This window comes from Myxocyprinus asiaticus, chromosome 12 (assembly GCF_019703515.2).
Source record: "Myxocyprinus asiaticus isolate MX2 ecotype Aquarium Trade chromosome 12, UBuf_Myxa_2, whole genome shotgun sequence".
Lineage (NCBI taxonomy): Eukaryota > Metazoa > Chordata > Actinopteri > Cypriniformes > Catostomidae > Myxocyprinus > Myxocyprinus asiaticus.
In genome coordinates, this window is record NC_059355.1 from 16,855,078 (window position 1) to 16,876,360 (window position 21,283).

Here is a 21,283-nt window from a genome sequence, read left to right on the forward strand (position 1 = left end):
CCTGGTTCTGTTGCTTACCCTGCTGGCGGGGTGATCGGCGCCTTTGGGGTCCTGTTCTAGCATTCACCTTTACGCGAGGCATTTTGTTGCCTTCAAGCGCTAGGTCTGCATATTCTGAGGCTTGGATCCCCAGGGCTCTGGCGTCGCCTTCGTGCCCTCGGGCAGGGCGCACATGTGTCTCACATGCCAGTTGCACATATCTTCTGATTTCCTGCATGGTGGGGTTGCCCATTCTGCAATGCATCATGACGTCATATCGCACGCACTCGTGGAGGTTGTGAAGGAAAAGAGACTTGAAAGCTCATTCCTCCTCCAGACCTGGTTCGTTACTTCCTTGGAAGTACGTGGTTCTCAGGCATCTATAATACTCACGTGGAGGCTCGTGCCTCTTCTGGGTGATGGCGAAAGCAGCTATGGTAGCGGAGGCTTCGTCGATATACAGTGAATACTCCTCGCATAGGGCTTTACACAGAGCTGAGTAGCGGTTTCGTGTACCAGTTGGTAGCGTTTCCATGAACGCATGGACACTCCTTACCATGGTCTTCTATATAAGCTTGAGTTTTTCACGCGACGAAGCATAAGGCAAGTCAACCAGGCAGTGCTCAATTTCCCTAAGATAATTGTCGATGTTTGAATCTTGATTATTTGGGTCAAAGCGTTCTATGTCCCCTGCGAGGGACTCGAGTTGTCGGATGCGCAAGCGTTGGTGTCGGTATGACCACGGGTCGTCCGAGTCATCCGAAACATCATAGTCACTCGGATCGCTATAGCGATGAGGACGACTTCCTCCCCTTCATGGTGGGGAAGGAGTCCAGTCAATGCGTGGGGGTGGACCCCGGGTTGCGTATGGCTCCCTGGCTAATGGGATCTTCGAGCCACTTGCACCACTCTGGGCTTGAAAATATTCGTCCCCCCTCCATGGTGTGGAATCAGTCAGTTTGAAATGCAAGGTGGCGTTACTGAAAACTGACTGAGGAGGGCAACTGTAAGGAGGGGCACCTGCATCCAACCAGCGGGCTGCTGGAGGATTTTGAAAGGTGTCTTGGAGGACGAAGTCAGAGACTGTACCACTAGGGGCAGTTCGGCTCCTAGTGTGTGTCCCTGGGTTTCTCAGGGGGACATTTCTATGCATAGCGCTAAAGAGGGGGCCCTCTTCTATGTCAGATGTTGTGCTGTGCATTGTGCAGGCTCGGGTGATGACGGGAGGCCGTTTCCTTGCTCTGTCGGTGGGCAGTACGGCTGTTGATTCTCGGCGGGCTGGCGGAGAACTCAAATGTCAACTTGATTGAAGATGGAAGAGAAATCTTTAATCTCTTCACTTCTGTAGGCAAACGGATGAAGATGCGAATTGCTTGGTGGCCTCCTTCGGATCCATTAGAGTGTTCGGTTGAACACAGAGTAATCTCAACTCGTCCAGCGAGATGGAGATTGTATGGCTACAGTTTCAAGTCGAACGTTACTTCCTTGTGCCACGAGATTGCACCGGAGAGCAGCGAAGAGCTGCGTCCACACGCTGCAAACAAAGTCGCTGGAAGCAACTCACGAAAACATTTCAGAGGTATTTCAACTCCTGATGATGTCATGGTTTGAGGTTATGTTCTGTTGTGTGCCTCATCCAATAGGAGTTGAGAGTTCGATCCTTTAGTGAGCAAGACTTTATGACTTGGAAGGTGGGGGCTTGAGTTAGGTTTTTACGACTGTGTTAGGCCTGCCTTTGTCTTCTATCTGAATACATGAGGCCCAACAACTGCAAAAATGATGAAACAATTATAATTTTTGGTTTGCCTCAAGGAGACACCCTGATATCAACATGTGTATGATGTTTAGTTTGTAAAAAAGAGTCATATTATAAGTATAATACTGTTGCAATATGTAGCAGGGTTTGTAGTAAATTGAAAATTGTCTCGTCATGAATCTTAAATGTAAACTAGCCATACATGTTGCTTATCTTGTCAGTTACAATTATACTATATATATATGTAGAAGATTTACTCAAGGAGGACACGGGGAACCAGGTTTCTTCACCTCAGGTAGGAGGGTTTTTTAATAACGTAGCTTGGGGTTTTTACAGGGTTGCCACAACACGTCAGCTTCACACTTTCACAGTATTCTCTAACTTCACAATACTCTTTAGCTTCACAGTACTCTTTAGCTTCACTACACTCTTTTGCTCCACAATACTCCTTAGCTTCACGAAGACCTTCACGACCCAGACACTTTCTCCGGTCTGCTGGCGGTGTGGCTCTTTTATGCCGCTCTCCCCATGCTCACTGTAATTAGAGACAGGTGTTAGACATAATTTAGCTAACGTGCAAGCGCCCTTACCGCTTTCTCTCTCTCCGGATGGACGCTTGACCATGCCCCCGCTGCCACATATCCCCACCACTCGACTCAGGCCGGGGAGGCATCCGGCCTGCCTACCACTCCCCCCACCCCCTGTTTCTGGAAAGGAAATCGGCGGCAGCCATCTGCGCTCCCGGTCTGTGGACTACCTTGAATTTAAATGGCTGAAGAGCCAGATACCAACAGGTTGTCTTTCATGCGTCTTTCATGCGGTGGAGCCATTGGAGTGGGGCGTGATCCGAACAGAGGGTGAAGGCCCACCCCAACAGGTAGTATCGGAGAGTGAGGACCACCCACTTGATGGCAAGACATTTTTTTTCTATGGTGATGTACTTAGTTTCCCTCAATGAGAGCTTGCGGATAATGTACAGCAACGGGCGCTCCTCCCCCTCCACCACCTGTGAGAGTACGGCCCCCAGCCCTCTGTCTGAAGCAGCCATCTGTAAAAAAAAAAAAGGGAGAGAGAAATCAGGTGAATGTATCTGCCCACCCCCCCGCAAAGTGCGGCTTTAACTTGCGTGAACGCCTGCTGACACTGCTCCGTTCTCTGGACCGGGTCTGGAGCTCCCTTTTTAGTGAGATCAGTCATCGGGCTGGTGACGTCCGAATAGTTAGGTACGAATCTTCTATAATAGCCAGCCAGCCCCAGGAACTGTCTCACCCCCTTTTTGGTCTTGGGCCTCGGGCAGGTCGCAATCACTGCCGTCTTATCAATTTGGGGACGCACCTGCCCGTGGCCCAAGTGGAACCCCAGATACCGTACCTCCACCCACCCAATTGCACACTTCTTTGGGTTTGCTGTGAGTCCCGCTCGACGCAGCAATCTCAGAACCGCCCTCAGATGCGGCGTAAGCTGAATGCGGTCTGAGGATTCGGTCCATGAGACGCTGAAATGTAGCTGGGGCCCCAAACAAACCGAACAGAAGTGTCACAAGCTGGTGTAATCCAAACGTGTGGAGAAGGCTGTTTTTTCACAGAAAACTGGTGTCAAGGGGATCTGCCAATAGCCTTCATCAAATCCAATGTCGAATAAAATCGAGCAGTGCCCAACCGATTGAGCAACTCATCAACGCAAGGCATTGGGTATGCATCAAATTTAGACACCACGTTGACTTTCCTATAATCCACACAGAACTGCACAGACCCGTCGCTCTTAGGCACTAGAACAACTGGGCTGGACCAGTCACTGTGGGATTCTTCTATTACCCCCATATCGAGCATTGCATCCAATTCTTCCCGAACAATTTTCTTTTTGTGCTCGGGTAATCGGTAGGGGCGGCTACGTACCACGACCCCCGGCTCGGTCTCGATGTGGTGCTGAATGAGGTTTGTACAACCCGGTAGAGGGGAGAACACATCCGCAAACTCCTGTTGCAACCTGGCAACCTCCGTGAGTTGACTCGGTGAGAGGTGGTCTCCGCAAGTGACTGGGGTGAACTGTTTATGTTTTGAATTCACCTCAGGCCTGAGCTCCACCCTCTCCGGAACTACCGTAGCCAACATCACAGGGACCGCCTCCCTCCACAATTTCAGGAGGTTGAGGTGGTATATGTGACATGCGCCCCCTCTATCGGTTCGTTTAACCTCATAATCGAGATCCTCCACTCGTCGTGTGACCTCAAAGGGTCCTTGCCACTTGGCGAGTAATTTAGAGCTCAATGTGGGAAGCAATACAAGTACTTTATCTCCCGGTGCAAATTCCCTTAGCTGAGTTCCCCTGTCATACAGTCGGCTCTGTCGTTCTTGAGCTGGAGCAAATTCTCCTGTTAGTTGCCCCAAAGTGTGGAGTTTTGCTCAAAGATCAAGAACGTATTGAATTTCATTCTTACTATTTGAAGGTCCCTCCTCCCAAGCTTCTCACAAGACATCAAGCACACCGCGTGGGCGCCGCACATACAGCAGCTCAAATGGGGAGGAGCCAGTGAAGGCTTGCGGGACCTCTCGTACTGCGAATAACAGGGGGTCGAGCCATTTATCCCAATTTCTAGCATCGTCGTGCACAAACTTACGAATCATGTTTTTAAGGGTTTTATTAAATCGTTCCACCAGGCCATCTGTTTGTGGATGGTACACGCTGGTGTGAATCGATTTAATGCCCAATAATTCGTACAGCTCACGTAGTGTCCGTGACATAAACGTTGTGCCTTGATCGGTGAGGATTTCTTTCAGAATCCCCACCCGGGAGATTATTTTGAAGAGTCACATTCTGGATATCGCATTGCATAGTCCACTAGGACCAATACAAAGTGATGTCTGTGTGCTGACCGCTCTAGTGGCCCGACGAGGTCCATTCCAATTCTTTAAAGGGGACCTCAATCAACAGAAGGGGGCACAATGGCGCTTTTGGGTTGGCCGGTGGGTTAACCAGCTGACATTCGTGGCATGCTGCACACCACCTGTGGACATTGCTGCCAATGCCCGGCCAATAAAAACGGGCTATTAGACGGTTCAGTGTTTTCCTTTCTCCTAAGTGACCCGCCATGGGATTATAATGAGCCGCCTGGAATACCACTTCCTGACGGCTCCGTGGTATCAAAAGCTGGGTTGTATCTTTTTTTGTCTGAGCGTCCTGCATCACTCTATACAACCGCTCATTTATAATTGCAAAATAGGGATATGAAAGGGCGATGTCCAGCTGGAGTTGTTGACCATCGATCACTCTCACTTGGTCGAAGGCGTGTTTGAGGGTTTCGTCTCGCGACTGCTCCAAAGGGAAATCCCCCTCAGGGAGTTCCCTGAGAAGGGGAGGGGCTACAGCCTCTCCCCCTCTCTCATCATCATAATGTGGAGCTGTCAAGGATGGCCCCGGCTCCGCCTCCCCTGCCAGAGCATCGCATATTTCACATCTCCTTAATTTAGTGCAGGACCCATCCGCACACATTCCCTTCAATAAATTTCTAAAATCAGGCCAATCCGTCCCCAAAATTAGCAGATGGGTGCGGCGGGAACTAACCGTGGCCTCCACTCTATGCTTTTTCCCCCGGATTTTAATCGTAAGAGTCACCACAGGAAACATGTGAATATCCCCATGCACACACTTCACCCTCACCGTTTTAGCTGTGCCCTAAGCCTCGGGTTGAACCAAGTGTTGGAGGATAGTGGTTTGATTGTGTCCACCAACGCTTGGTGAGTATCCTCCTTGACACTTACCGGTACCCGGTATGCTCCGGCCCGGTCGGGGGCAGCCTGCGGGATGTTGGAGACCCGTACCACCGTCCCCAACTCCATCAGAGGGCACTGATCCTGGAAGTGGCCCGGGTCTCCACACCTCCAGCATGCTGGCCCAGGCGCTACGCCCGCACTTGCATCGGCGGGCGCCACCACCTGAGAGGGAGAGTGGCAGGGCATCGGGGCAGGGGAAGGTGTCACCTCCCACACCCGGGGAACTGGTCTCGGTGGTAGAAGTCCTCCTCGCCTGTGTGGGGCAGGAACGGGCCCTGGGGAGAGAGCAGAATGAGAGGAGAGAGGGGAGGGGGATGAGACGGGAAAACACTAGAAGGAGGGGAGAGAGAGTAGGAGGGCTCTTCCGCCCTCGGGATTGCCGCCATGTGGTCCTCCGCAAGCCGGATGACTTCCTCCAGCGACGCCGGGCGGTGGCACTGGACCCACTCCGCCGTCCCTTTTGGCAGTCAATGTATTAGCTGTTCCAGTACCACCTGGTCGATGATCCCCTCAACGCTGCAGTCCCTCGCTAGCAGCCATCTCCGGCAGGCGTCGCGGAGCCGTTGGGCGAAGGCAAACGGGCGGTCGGATTTCTCCAGCTTCAGGCTCAGGAAGAGTTGATGATTCTCTTCCGGACTCCAACCAACCCGTTGCAAGATGGCTTTTTTTAGGTCACCATAAGCCAGGAGGCTCTTTGCCGGCAGTTGTTGAGCCACGAGCTGGGCATCCCCAGACAACAGCAGAATAAGTCGGGCCGCCCACTGGCCAAGCGGCCAGCCCCAGATCTCGGCGGTGCACTCAAAAAGATCGAGGAACGCTTCTGGGTCGTCCACCGTCCCCATCTTCTGTAACGCGGGCGGTGGCAACGGCGTGCGGGTGTCCGGGGTCGCGGCTGGGGCGGCCTCCTGACTGAGGAGGCTCCGGATCGCATGCCGGTCCTCTGCTTGAGCCCGTAGGAGCTCCAAAATCTGCCGATCTTGGTCTTGCCGGAGCTCAAGCAGGGTTTGCTGGTGGTTCTGATGTAGGCCAGCGAGGGATTGGAGGATCTCCGCCAACTGGGAGGACTCTACGGGGAGACTTCCATCCATCTTCAACCAAGTTCCCAGGTTTCAGCACCAGTGTAGAAGATTTACTCAAGGAGGACACGGGGAACCAGGTTTCTTCACCTCAGGTAGGAGGGTTTTTTAATAACGTAGCTTGGGGTTTTTACAGGGTTGCCACAACACGTCAGCTTCACACTTTCACAGTATTCTCTAACTTCACAATACTCTTTAGCTTCACAATACTCTTTAGCTCCACAGTACTCTTTAGCTTCACGAAGACCTTCACAACCCAGATCTCTCTTCGGTCTGCTGGCGGTGTGGCTTTTTTATGCCGCTCTCCCCGTGCTTACTGTAATTAGAGACAGGTGTTAGACATAATTTAGCTCAGGTGCAAGCGCTCTTTCCACTTTCTCTCTCTCCGGACGGATGCTTGACCATGCCCCCGCTGCCACAATAAATAAATTATATATATATATATATATATATATATATATATATATATATATATATATATATATATATATATATATTTTTTTTTTTTTTTTGTGTCTAACAGGATAGGGTCATTTAAATTATAGTCCTGGCAGGTCTAAAGCTATAACTGAAAGAAGAGTCATAAGAGGTTTTCAAGGCAAAAAAAAAAAAGGTAGGATGCACATTTGGATGACATCATTCATATTTATATAGCACCATTTTAACATATCCACTGACATTCATATAAATGTATGCATTTGGTACAGTGGTTGAATAGCTGTGTGCCTCAAATGAAAATTCTCTCATCGTTTACTCACCCTCATGCCATCCCAGATGTGTATGACTTTCTTCTGTAGAACACAAATGAAGATTTTTAGAAGAATATTTCAGCTCTGTAGGTCCATATAATGCAAGTGAATGGTGACAGCAGATGCCCATCAGTGCTTTGGAGCCGGAAGAGCGAAAGTTGCCTTTCAACCCACTGGATGTATTGATTGTCCTTGAAAATGAGTTGGGGACATGTGTCAAAACTTAGGTCAGTGCACTGACTTTTTGGGCTTCTTTATGTCCTTCACATCAGCTACCCAAAGAATCTGACACGTTTTCTTTTTTTTTTTTTTTTTTTTTTTTTTGAGGTCATACAGTAAATGGAGTTGCATCTTGATGATGGCAGTGTCTGGCCAAGTTGAAAAGATCTTTTGAATGAATAGTTTAATTTATAAATACAAACTGTTTCTGGTGTTTTTGTTGCAGTATTAGTTCAGAGAGTTTTAAATGCATTTTGAATTGTGTTTATTTAGATTTACTGAAATTCTTTGTCATTGCATAGCCCACTTGTTTTTATGTTTTTTGTTTATAGTCATGATTTTTGTTACTATTTTTGTATTTGAGTATTTTGGATGTTAGATTGTAAATTTGTTAACAATAAAAACCTTTGACATTCACCAGTTGTCTGTTATTTCTTCAGGTCATTTTATTTTAAAGTTAATTGAAAGTAAATGAACAGAACCTAGAATTTGAAGCTGCTAATAGCACTTACAATTGAGCTAAATGAGCTTAAAATGCATAGTTGGGTAAACAGAGACTCTTAGGGTTAAAAAACCTTAAATGTAGTAGCTGGCGTGGCACCGTATTTTAAGTAAACATTTTTGAATGGATGCTTATTAATTTGGCCATAGCCAGCTATGTTTTTTTTAGGTAACATTGCTTAAAATTCCTAGTGGAATTTGCTTAAAAAGTGGGATGCAAAAATGATGCACTATATTTTTTAGCAAATCCAGCACATTATTTTTTTCAATGTAAATTTTGATTTGAAATAACATTGTGCATATCACCCACAATTGGCGGGTGCTGTTGAACATCTGAATCAGTCGGAAAGCTTGGCACCGCCCACGCTGGCTGGGACCATGGAGAGTCCTCTTGACGACCCCAACAACTGTTCGAGTGGCTGAAAGGGATACCTGGATCCATTGCTTGCATTGCCGTAGTGTGAACCCTCCTGAATTCACACCAGGTGTGCCTCTAACTCTGGCAGAGGTGGAAGAGTGCCCTAGGGGGACTAACGAGGTTTTGGAAAATTGAAGGGCCCCTGAAATTGGGAGTAGGGCAGAAGAAAGAAAGACACATGATCAACACAGACCCAAACAAAAAGAGGAAGAATCAACCCAGGACATGGGGGTGTAGACTGTTTGGGGATTCACCCAGCTGTTCTAAGTGCGACACAGATGGTCTCACTGTCCTGCTTTTGAGTGATCAATCGAAATGAAACTGTTCTATAAGTCAATGTATTCAAAACACAGTTATCAAATTTGGTTTGTTCTCCTGTCCAAGGTCAATATATGTCTTTAACCAAAACTATATCAGACACCTACTGTGATGAAGACTACCCTGATCTTTTTCCATATCCTGATGACTATGATTTTAATGATGATGCATTAAAACAATCATTTGGTTCTTTTTTCTGTTTTTTTTTTTTTTTTTCTGTTTTTTTTCTGTTACCTATTCGAATTTTAACAGATAGGTTCAAAGGGAGGGAATGTGCTGAGTTTCATTGCTATTATTTCTTATTAACTGTAAATTGATTTCTATAAATGAACCAAACATGTTCAAATGCTTAGATAAATAGTTACTCTTTGTGTAGCTAAGTCGAATGAAGTTTCTTTGTGTGGCCATCTCTGCCAAGGTCAGAAAGAAAAGGGAGTCAGAGAACTGTGTCTTATCAGAGGACACAGCCAGAGAGTGAAAAACATATTATTATGGAATGTACTTTGGAAGACAAGTGTGGATGAAGAATAGTACATTTCAGGACAGGAACATGTCCATGGAAGGTGAAGAAAGATAGGACGTTCTATGGTAATTACTTTTTTATATTTAGCCAATCATTTAGTTGATTCTTTGTCTTCTGAAAAATGAATATGTATGATTGTATTGAATAAAAATCTGAATTTTTGGACTAACCCTGGTGGCTCTCTGAGATATATTTGGTAGTAGGAGAGACTGCCCGGGCTCGTGAATAAAGATTTTCTTTGCTTAAGCTATACCACTGGAGTGGCCTGATTCATTTTACAGGTGAATTTCCACCACACTCTCCCTCTAGAAGTTCCTCTTTCTTATTTTAAACAATTTGATAGAATATCTAAGTTTTTTATTTGGAATGGTAAACGACCTCGGTTACGTTTCAGTACATTACATAGACTAATTGACAAAGGAGGTTTAGGCCTCCCCAAAATGTTGTTTTATTACAATGCTTTAATCTTAGACACTTGGCCCATTGGTCTCTTCCACCTGAGAGAGCCCCTCCCTGGTATAACATTGAACAAGCAGTCCATGCCCCAATTTCACCATTGCAAAATCTTTCTATTAAATTGCCTAGATAAGTAAAAATGCATCCCATTATTTCACACTTACATTTAGTATGGATAAATGTTTCCTGTATGTTCAAAATGTTCAGTGATACCTACAGTAAATGTTTCCTCAAGCATATGAGTTTTTCTCATATGCTTGAGGATTTTTCCCTTTTGCTGGACAGAATGGATGGAGAGGGGTATTGCTACACTTAATGACCTTTATGAAAACGGAGCTTTGAGATCATTTGAAAATATAACAAAGCAATTTGGGATTTCTAGGTCTCAATTTTTCAGGTATTTACAGTTGCGCCATTTACTTTGTACTATTTTTGGTGGTAGTGCACAACCCCCTAAAGCTGCAGACACTCTTTGTATGGTGCTCACAGCCTTTGGAAAGGGGCACGAAGCTTCAGTGTATTATTCCTCATTGATACAAAGTCTTGGTGATGGGGCCTTAACAGCTCTTAAGAGGTTATGGGAAAGAGATCTGAACTTGGTATTGGAGCACTGGGAGTGGGAAAGAATTAAAAAAAAAAAAAAGTAAAAACTATGTCCAGGGATGCCTTATTCAGTTTAAGATTTTGCATTGTTTCTATTGGACTCCCTCTAGATTGTGTAGGCATGGTTTAAAAGATACACCTGCCTGCTGGCAATGTCAGTTGGAGGATGGAGACATAGCTCATGCTCTGTGGTTCTGCGCTAAGATTCAAGAATTCTGGTTAAGAGTCCAGAATATTATCTGTAAAGATTTAGATACTCATATTTCATTCTGCCCCAGACTATGTATATTGGGTGATGGGGCAGTTATTAAAGTAGGTGACAAATATACAAAAAGCTGGGTCCAAACTAGTGTAATGATTGGCAGACAAATAATTCTTAGAGGATGGATTTCAATTGGCGCTCCTCCTTTTCAAAAATGGTTCACCGAATTGGGCAGTGTGGCGGTATTCGAAAAGATGTCATACAAACAGCTCAGCAGACTAGCCATGTGGAAAGAAACCCTTTTTTTATCTTCGTGTTTATATGTGTGTACTCAGGCTTGGACCATGGGAGTGTTTGTTGGGGATTGGGAGGGGGATGGGGAATTAATGGGGGTTAAGGGGGGTAATGGTTGACTCTGTGCATGTATATTTTTGCTTTGTTCTGTGTTATGTTTAAGAATCAACCAATAAAAATGTTAATCTGAAAAAAAAAAAAAAAAAAAAAAACAGAATCAACAAGTCTGTATTGTGTTAAACATTTTTAATGAAGTGAGAGATCATGTTATAGCTCAGTCTTGACTTCAGGTTTCTCAGCCTCGTTCTCTTTCTACAGCAGAGAAAAGAAACTCAGACACTCAGTTTGTTTAACTCTAGAGCACGTAACTTCATCCCTCTTAAATGCACATGTGGGTCAAAAAAGACCCAGGTGAAATCTAGTTGCTTATTATTTATAAAAGGAATAAAACAAATTCAAGGAAAATGTACTCTATTTACACATTTAAATAACTAATATAATTACACATTGAAAATGGAGTAGGAGTTTTGGGTGACATTGTAAAAAAGGCTGTATAATAGAAATCTGGGCAATTTCCATGTTTGGTGGTAAAATGTGAAATGTTTCAACAACTCTACCATCTACCCACACAAACACATACAAATAAGAACAATAGACTAGGATACCAAAAAAATTACAAAAAAAAAATTGCGATAAACTTGAAACAAGTGAAAATGATAATCTTATGTACTCTATATGCACTCTAGGGTTAATGTATGTTAACAGCAGTGTTGGGTAAGTTACTCAAAAAGTACTCCACTACAAATAACTAAGTACTACTCTAAAACAGTTATCAGATTACTTTACTCATCACTTCATTGGAAAAAGTAATCACATTACCAATTACTTTACTTTCACATTACTTTCTAAAACACTTTTCAGAGAAGTTTTGCTATTTCCGCTAAACAAATTCAAGATAATGTCAATATTTCCTCCTCGTTCATTGTCGCACGCAGGTCATACATTCAGCACAATGCATTTCCCCTTACACTGGCTCAGAAACACAAAAAGATGTACATATGAACATAATTCATGTGTTTAATAAATAGTGTTATTTTGGAAATGTACTTTAAAGTACAAAAAAAAAAAAAATATATATATATATATATATATATATATATATATATATATATATATATATATATATATATAATTTAACAGAAATTTGATGACAGTAAATATTTGGTAAACAGGTGAAAATAATATAACATGTTAAATCACAGTGAACTGCATTTGCATGATATTATTTGATGTGTATTGAGCAGGCCCAGGTGGAATCTGCAGATGTTTTGATTGTTGCAAAACTCTAAATCAGATGTGCTGATTCCGAGAGAAAATCTGCAAAATTCTGAAAAATTTATTTTTAAACATGGTAAAATGTGTTAAGCAGAGCTGAGAGTTCTACACTCTTATTGGTAGCTAAAAGCATTATAAAGTTAACAAAATATTTAATAAAATAACCCGTTCAGATTCTGCAGAAATCTGTGGAAATTTCTGTAGAAATCTGTGCACACAGATTCCATGTAGGCCTTGTCATAACTTAGAAATACTACTGACCAGTAAACATTCAGTAGGAGTTAAACTGGCAACCCAAACCATTCTCATAAGAGTCGTGATAATAGTACGAGATGGATGTACAACTTTTACTTGCACAGAAAAAAAAAATAAACAAACCAACGAACAATGTTTTTACATTTTTCCTTTAGTTTAACCCCAAACCTAAACCATACTATGACTTTCGTAAGAAAATAACTTTTGTGTACCACTGAATTAAGAAAACATCATTTGGAAAGAGACAAAAGAAGCGTATTACAGGTTATTGACGTACATACAGTGCATCTGGAAAGTATTCACAGTGCTTCACTTTTTCCACATTTTGTTATGTTACAGCCTTATTCCAAAATGGATTAAATTCATTATTTTCCTCAATTCTACAAACAATACCTCATAATGACAATGTGAAAGTTTGTTTGAAATCTTTGCAAATGTATATAAAAAAAATTTTTTTTTTAAATCACATGTACATAAGTATTCACAGCCTTTGCTAAATACTTTGTTGAAGCACCTTTGGCACCAATTACAGTCTCAAGTCTATTTGAGAATGATGCTACAAGCTTGGCACACCTATTTTTGGGCAGTTTCTCCCATTCTTCTTTGGAGGACCTCTCAAGCTCCATCAGGTCAGATCTCTCCAGAGATGTTCAATCGGGTTCAAGTCTGGGCTCTGGCTGGGCCACTCAAGGACATTCACAGAGTTGTCCCGGAGCCACTCCTTTGTTATCTTGGCTGTGTGCTTAGGGTCATTGTCCTGTTCGAAGATGAACCTTTGCCCCAGTCTGAGGTCCAGAGCGCTCTGGAGCAGGTTTTCATCAAGGATGTCTCTATACATTCATCTTTTCCTCGATCCGGACTAATCTCCCAGTTCCTGCCACTGAAAAACATCCCCACAGCATGATGATGACAACCACCATGCTTCGCTGTAGGGATGGTATTGGCCAGGTGATGAGCGGTGCCTGGTTTCCTCCAGACCAGGCCAAAGAGTCTGGCCATTCAGGCCAAAGAGTTCAATCTTTGTTTCTCATGGTCTGAGAGTCCTTCAGGTGCCTTTTGGCAAACTCCAGGCGGGCTGTCATGTGCCTTTTACTGAGGAGTGGCTTCCGTCTGGCCACTCTACCATACAGGCCTGATTGGTGGAGTGCTGCAGAGATGGTTGTTCTTGTGGAAGGTTCTCCTCTCTCCACAGAGAAATGCTGGAGCTCTGTCAGAGTGACCATCGTGTTCTTGGTCACCTCCCTGACTAAGGCCCTTCTCCCCCAATCGCTCAGTTTGGCCAGGCGGCCAGCTCTAGGAAGAGTCCTGGTGGTTCCAAACTTCTTCCATTTACGGATGATGGAGGCTACTGTGCTCATTGGGACCTTCAATGCTGCATAAAGTTTTCTGTACCCTTCCCCAGATCTGTGCCGCGATACAATCCTGTCACGGAGGTCTACAGACAATTCCTTGGACTTCATGGCTTGGTTTGTGCTCTGACATGCACTGTTAACTGTGGGACCTTATATAGACAGGTGTGTGCCTTTCCAAATCATGTCCAATCAACTGAATTTACCACAGGTGGGCTCCAATCAAGTTGTAGAAACATCTCAAGGATGTTTAGTGGAAACAGGATGCACCTGAGCTCAATTGTGAGTGTCATGGCAAAGGCTGTGAATACTTATGTACATGTGATTTTTTTCAGTTTTTATTTTTAATAAATTTGCAAAGATTTCAAACAAACTTCTTTCACATTGTCATTATGGGGTATTGTTTATAGAATTTTGAGGAAAATAATGAATTTAATCCATTTTGGAATAAGGCTGTAACAACAAAATGTGGAAAAAGTGAAGCGCTGTGAATACTTTCCGGATGCACTGTAAGTCATTTGTATAGCAGAAATAAATATGGAATGAGTAACCAAAAAAAAAAAAAAAAAAAATTTTTTTTCTTTAAATAAAGTGTTGTATAGGGAAGAGCTAAAAATGTTTGCATGTTTTGAATGGATTTGAAATGTTTTTATGGTCCTAAAAGTCATACCTTGTCATAATAGCCATGTCATAGATTATCTTACGATTTTGCCATCTCATATGAATTTCTACACATTGTCATGAAACTATGTTGGGCGACCTCACCTGTAGTTCTCCACTCAGGAAGGAATTGCAGAAGTTCTGCATGTGTTCAGTAGAGATTTCACCCTTCGACATGAGCCACTTCATGTCCGAGTCGACATCATATATGCCGACACGCGGCAGGTCACGTGACTTCAGACTGAAATATTCCAGCGTACGGGTGTTCGATTTCTCTCTTCCATTTACCAGCACAAACAACATCTGCATTTTACAAAAGACATTCAAACATCTGTTTTAAAATCACAGTGACATAAAACAAAATAAAAGACAACAGGAGGGCAGACTGGCAGAATGTTTGCTATGCTTTCAGTTAAAGTAGGGAATCTTATGACAGGATTCGTTTACAGCAAATCAGTCAGTTACTGATCTTCGTTAAACATGAAAAAGGTTTTACTGACATCAAAGGCATTATATGATTAGCTTACAAGGCACACGATACCAGGTTGACAGTTATGCATTTTCCAGTGAAACAATTCTGCGTCCAAATATGCATACTTCCCTACTATACAGTATGAAGATGGAGTAGTATGTCCGAATCCCCAGTATTAATAAAATGGTAAATGAGAAATACCCAGATGACCTACTGTTTCCAGCGAGATTCTGAAGTGTGCATCGACTGTACACTTTACTATCCCATTATCCCTTGGGAGCTGAGGAGACATCACATTCAAAATGTTGAATTTAAATAAATAAATAAAAAAGTCGGATGGCTCTTTTTAACTGTAAGCAATATATATACCAAAAAAGTTGTTCCTCATGTACATACGTACATGAGACTTGTTTAACTAAATCAGAGTAGTTTATTTTAGCAGTTGCAGGGACACTTGATAGGAACACACAGGGGAGCAGTAAACCTTCTCGTTGCAGGCACTAGGAGCATAGGCGAAGAGTTGTCCTGTTGGCATCTCACAGAGAAGAATCGCCCGCTGAAATGTGTATCTCGATGGCGAAGCAGAGATGGTTTACTAGATGAAGTTGAATGTTCGTAGTCATGAAGGAAGAAAAATCTGAAGTAATGGTGATTGGTCGCCCGCTTATATAGGCCAAGTGTGCACCTAAAGGGGCGGGGCTCAAAAATAATTGAAAATCAGAAGATTGGCGTTACTGTACAACGGTTTCAACTAGGTCATCGAATAAAGTATTTCCCCATAGCAATGTTGAGTAAACTGGATCAAATGGGAACCATGATTTGTGCAAAAAACTATGGTTACTACAGTCAGCAATATAACTACAGTAAAACCTTAAAATATGGCATAAAAACTTAATAATCACAAAGTTATGGTTTTTATTACCATAGTTTTAGTTTTTCTGTATTATCACTATGGTTTCACTACGAATATCATGGTTAAAATATGGTTAATGTAGTAAAACCAAAATATTTTTTCTTTTTTTGCTAGGGCACACAAAACTAGATTTCATTAAAAAGCCTTGTCCTCCAAGGGTCTCCGTATAAATTGAATAAATAAACAGCCCATTTAATATTTGGGTTGACCTGCACAAGTTCACAACCAAAATTTTATGAAGGTTAAGCAATTTGACAATTTGCTAATTTAAAAGAGAAGACTTTTTGAGTTTTAGGCCCTTATACCCTATTCATGTAAAGTGTCTGCAACCAAACATGAAACTTCTCCAATGGTTTCACACACTGTGTCACTACAGAATATATTTAAAGTTCTGGAAAGATTGAGGAAATATTTTGGAACGTGTGTGAGAGTCATGAGCTGAGAATATTAGGGTCAGTGGAGCTGTTTTGTAATCAATTCACACGCTTTTAATCTTATTAGAGAATGAAACAGTGAGATTTCACCTCATCATACTCTTAATGTCTCTGTTACATATGTAACATTGGTTCTCTGACATAAAGGGAACGAGACATTGCATCACTAAGCTGATGCTAAGGGGAGTGTCCTCCTACATGACCAAGTTGAAACCCCTCTACAATAACGCCAGGATTGGCTATGGTGTTTAAGTCCTGCCCTTTTAGATGCAAAGCTGTATAAAAGTGGGCGCGCAAACACCATTCCTCAGAATTTACTTACTGAGGGACAAAGAGCGCATCTCAAAAAACCCTGAGTCCGTAGCTTACAGTTCTCAGGGAACTGAGGTTACATACATAACTGAGACATTTCCTTACGATTCAGTTCACTTGACATTGTGTCATTAAGCTGACACTATGGGGAACATAGTCCTATCATGCCAGACAGCAGGCTTATTAATTAATCTGAAACAACCTCTATCGTGTTCTTTGCTAGAAGATTGTATATTTCAGCTTGTAACACTGGCGCATCTTCAGACGGAACCGTGGAAGACAGAACGGCATTGAAACGGGGTGACTGACATGCAAATGGATTGTAAAACCATGTTTGATTGTTTCTAGCACCCAATCGGAAAGGGCCATAAGGGCTCGCCACTTGTCTGCAAATGGGACAGAGGGTGATTTTGTTTGTTCATTATATGATATAATGCACCGCTCACAATTGGGAAGTAGTTGTGCATTATGTGTGGGTTTTGAAGTGTAAAAAAGCTCTTTACTGAGAAAGTGCGAGCATCTCACGTGTTTGCAACTGTACTCTTTTATACATTCTATATTTGAATGTGCATTACAGAAGTAACATTTGAACATTTTGAACAACAATATTCCTTTCCCGACAAACAGCAGTGGGGAGGAGAGGAACAGGATTGTGTGTCTGTAATTGAGCCTTCTTTGGGACAGGTCCGGAAGGAACAGCAAGCTCTGCATTCCTGCATCATTGAGCTGTGCTCGTCAGGAACGCTTTCGCTGCGCAGGGGGGTATTTTCCATCTGCGCAAGACTTGCACTGAGGCGGCACGTTTGGGCCACGGCTTGCGTGGCTTTACCGGCAGCATGGTGGCGACTTTTGGCGGCGCTGAGGCAGCAGGTGTGGGGTTATTAGCCGGGCGCTGGCTTGAGACAGAGCGGGTGCGAGCCAGTTGTGATGAAGTACTGCTCCATTTTGGCATAAAATAGCCTGCGATTGTTGCTGAGCTGTGACGTAGAGCTCAGCAAATCTATCCACAAAGCTGTGAAAAGACACCGGAGCATTAAATTGAGCAGCTTTTTCCACATTAAGCATTTCCGTGAGGGTCAGCCAGATGTGACGATCCAAAATCACCAGGTTGCCCATTGACTTGCCAATGGCCTGTGCTGCGCAGTGACTTTCGTAGCTCGCAGTGCTAAGTCTGTAGCGGTGCGGAGCTCTTTGAACATCTCTGGATCGTGGCCTTACTTGTCCTTTTGCTTGAGGAGCTTAGCTTGGAAATCTTGGAGCACCGCCATTGTGTGGAGTGCTGAACCAGCTTGGCCCATCACAGAGTATGATTTTCCAGCCAGTGCGGACGTCAGTCGACATGGCTTGGAAGGATGAACGGGGCATAATTTCCATGCCCTGCTACTCACCGGGCAGAGATGTGCCGCAACCGTAACCTTTGTCTTCCCCATGATCCATTTTAGTGAGGAGAGTGGAATCGCTGTGCGAGTGAGCTGAAGAGGGCGTCAGCCAGGATTTTGTCAGTTTGTTATGAACTTCTGGGAAGAATGGAGCAGATCTGCAGAACGTGGTCACTTGACGACATCCAGCTACAGGAACCATTCATCAAGGTGAGATTTTTCAGGTTCCTCTGGAGGAGACCATTCAAGACCGAGCTCTTCAACCACCCTTGAAAGGACGCGAAGCATCTCCTTGTCAGTGGCGTGTGCACACTCCTTGCCCTCGCTGGGGGAAGGGAGGGCAACGTTCTCCATTGACCACTAGCCAGATGCAGCAAGAGACATAACATCATCATCCCCAGCATCAGAACCGCCGAACGTGATGAGGCCGTGTGCTCCTGCAGAGGGCCGAAGCTCATTACACACATACTGTATCAGCATAGACACATTACATATAGATTGAGGGGCTTGCAGGGCATGTGCCAGCACCAAGTCCACCTCAAATTCATCCTGCTCGACCTCACGGCCCCACCGTGCCTCCTCGTGTGATCCTTCGAGAGTCACAGAAAAGACAGGTAGGAGGGCGCGGGAGGCTGAATCGTCCCTCAGAATGAGGACCGTCTTGAGACTCATGTCCTCACAGTGAGGGTAATCTGTCTCCATGAGAGCTGTCTCTGTGTGGGAGCGGCCCAGACAGTGAACGCAGCGTTCATGCTGATCTAATGGTGGGATATGTCCCTCGCACAAGGAACACTTACAGAACGACATTTTTAAAAAGAAGCGAACACCTAAGCGGCTTTTTAGAGAGATATACACTGGCGGCCAAACGTTTGGAATAATGTAGAGATTTTGCTGTTTTGGAAAGAAATGGTACTTTAATTCACCAAAGTGGCTTTCAACTGATCAAACATATATCAAACACAGCTGAAAGCTATTTGGTTCGTTAAATGAAGCTTAACATCGTCTTTGTGTTTGTTTTTGAGTTGCCACAGTATGCAATAGACTGCATGTCTTAAGGTCAATATTAGGTCAAAAATGGCAAAAAAAAGATACAGCTTTCTCTAGAAACTCATCAGCCAATCATTGTTTTGAGAAATGAAGGCTAAACAATGTTTGAAATTGCATTGAAGATTTCATACAATGGTGTACACTACAGTCTTCAAAGACAAAGAACAACTGGCTCTAACAAGGACAGAAAGAGATGTGGAAGACCAGACATACAACTAAACAAGAGGATAAGTACATCAGAGTCTCTAGTTTGAGAAATAAACACCTCACATATCCTCAGCTGACAGCTTCATTGAATTATACATGCTCAACACCAGTTTCATGTACAACAGTTAAAAGAAGACTCAGGGCTGCAGGCCTTATGGGAAGAATTGCAAAGAAAAAGCCACTTTGAAACAGAAAAATAAAAATAAAAGTTTAGAGTGGGCAAAGAAACACAGACATTGGACAACAAATAACTGGAAAAGAGTGTTATGGATCTTAACCCCATTGAGCTTTTGTGGGATCAGCTAGACTGTAAGGTGCGTGAGAAGTGCACGACAAGACAGCCACATATGGCAAGTGCTACATGAAGCATGGGGTGAAATGTCACCTGAGTATCTGGACAAACTGACAGCTAGAATGCCAAGGATCTGCAAAGCTGTCATTGCTACACGTGGAGGATTTTTTGATGAGAACTCTTTGAAGTAGTTTAAGAAGTTCTGAACAGTTTTTTTTTTCAAATTGTAATAGTAATTTTTCACATTATTAATATCCTGACTATACATTGTGATTAGTTGAATGCCACTTTGGTGAATAAAAGAACCTATTTCTTTCCATAAGAACATTATTCCAAACTTTTGACTGCCAGTGTGTAGTGTATATATATATATATATATATATATATATATATATATATATATATATATATATTCATACACACACACACACACACACACACACACAATATCACAATAGCTTATAAGGACACAAAACTCCTGCCAAAGCGCTGTGGGGAATCAGGATGCTGAAGTGGCTCATTCACCAGCGAAGTGTCAGGTGGTGAAGCGGAGTAAACATTCGCCGGAACACTGCAGGGGAGCAGAGAGTCTTCTCGTTGCCATGAAGATCTTGCCCGCTGACTTGTGTATGTTGACGGCGAAGTAGTTGAGGGCTTCTAGACGAGAGATGAATCGCTGTCTTGAAGGAAGAAAATTCTGAGGAATGGTGTTTGCCTGCCCGCTTTTATACCGGGCAGCTTAAACACCATAGCCAATCCTGGCGTTATTGTAGAAGGGTTTCAACTAGGTTGTGTAGAAGGACACTCCCCATAGTGTCAGCTTAGTGACGCAATGTCAAGTGAATTATAATAATAAAATATTGTTTGATATACATGTAAGCAGATTAACAATACAAAGCTATGAGAAGATGATTCAAGAAGTTTCAAGATGTTTTAAGATGTTTTTGTCTTCAGTACCTCTTGATTGTACTCTGTGACGTAACAAATGTCGTTAATGGTCATAAAGCGCATGAGTCCATCAGCGTCAACTTTATTCGGCTTTGACAGTTGCAGGTGCTCCTGATGAAGATCAGCCTGTAACACACACACACACACACAAACACAAACACATCTTTAAACATGCACAAACTTATTAATACATGTGATATATAACTTATATATAGGCACAAACATTAGATGTTTTACCTTCCTGAAGATGGAGATGGTGTCAGAATATAAAAGTTGTATTTGGACCAAACTTCCTTTCTGCTGCACAGAGTGACAGCAAGTGGCTTCATTTCTTTAGCAGCAGCCAAAAACTCTTTATAACCACGAGCTTCATCAGTCTGAAAAAGAGAAACAGAGAATCTAAGAGATATTCTATAAATGAGTGCTCATGGGTTTTTCTAAAACAGATGGTTACTTTGGGTACTGGCTCCTCGGTTGATGAAATATAATTCCTGCTACTCAGAAGGTGAAATAAACTACAATGAAACTGAAGCTCAAAATGACTGTATCTCATATTTGAGAAGAACAGTGTGTGTTCTGCCGGTTCTGTCTGGTTCTGAGGGTCACATCAGGCTGCACTCATGTTTGTTTATGGAGTGCTGAAGATGCCGGAGACCCGAGACGATCCCACATTCCTGCCCTTTTGCTCCTCCACTCCTCCAGTTGGGCCAGAGGACACAGCATGCTGGGATGCCTCAACTCCGTCTGCATGACAGCAGGCACTTCTTATGCCCAAATTTGTGGCCATGACCAAAAAAGTCACACACTGAGGTACCA

The 21,283-nt window shown here is 43.3% G+C and overlaps 1 pseudogene; it reads right to left on the reverse strand.

Annotated features, from left to right (window-relative positions):
• Positions 1-11,097: 11,097 nt before the first annotated feature.
• On the reverse strand, positions 11,098-21,020 carry LOC127449621 (endoplasmic reticulum resident protein 27-like; annotated as a pseudogene).
• Between the last annotated feature and the right edge of the window lie 263 nt (positions 21,021-21,283).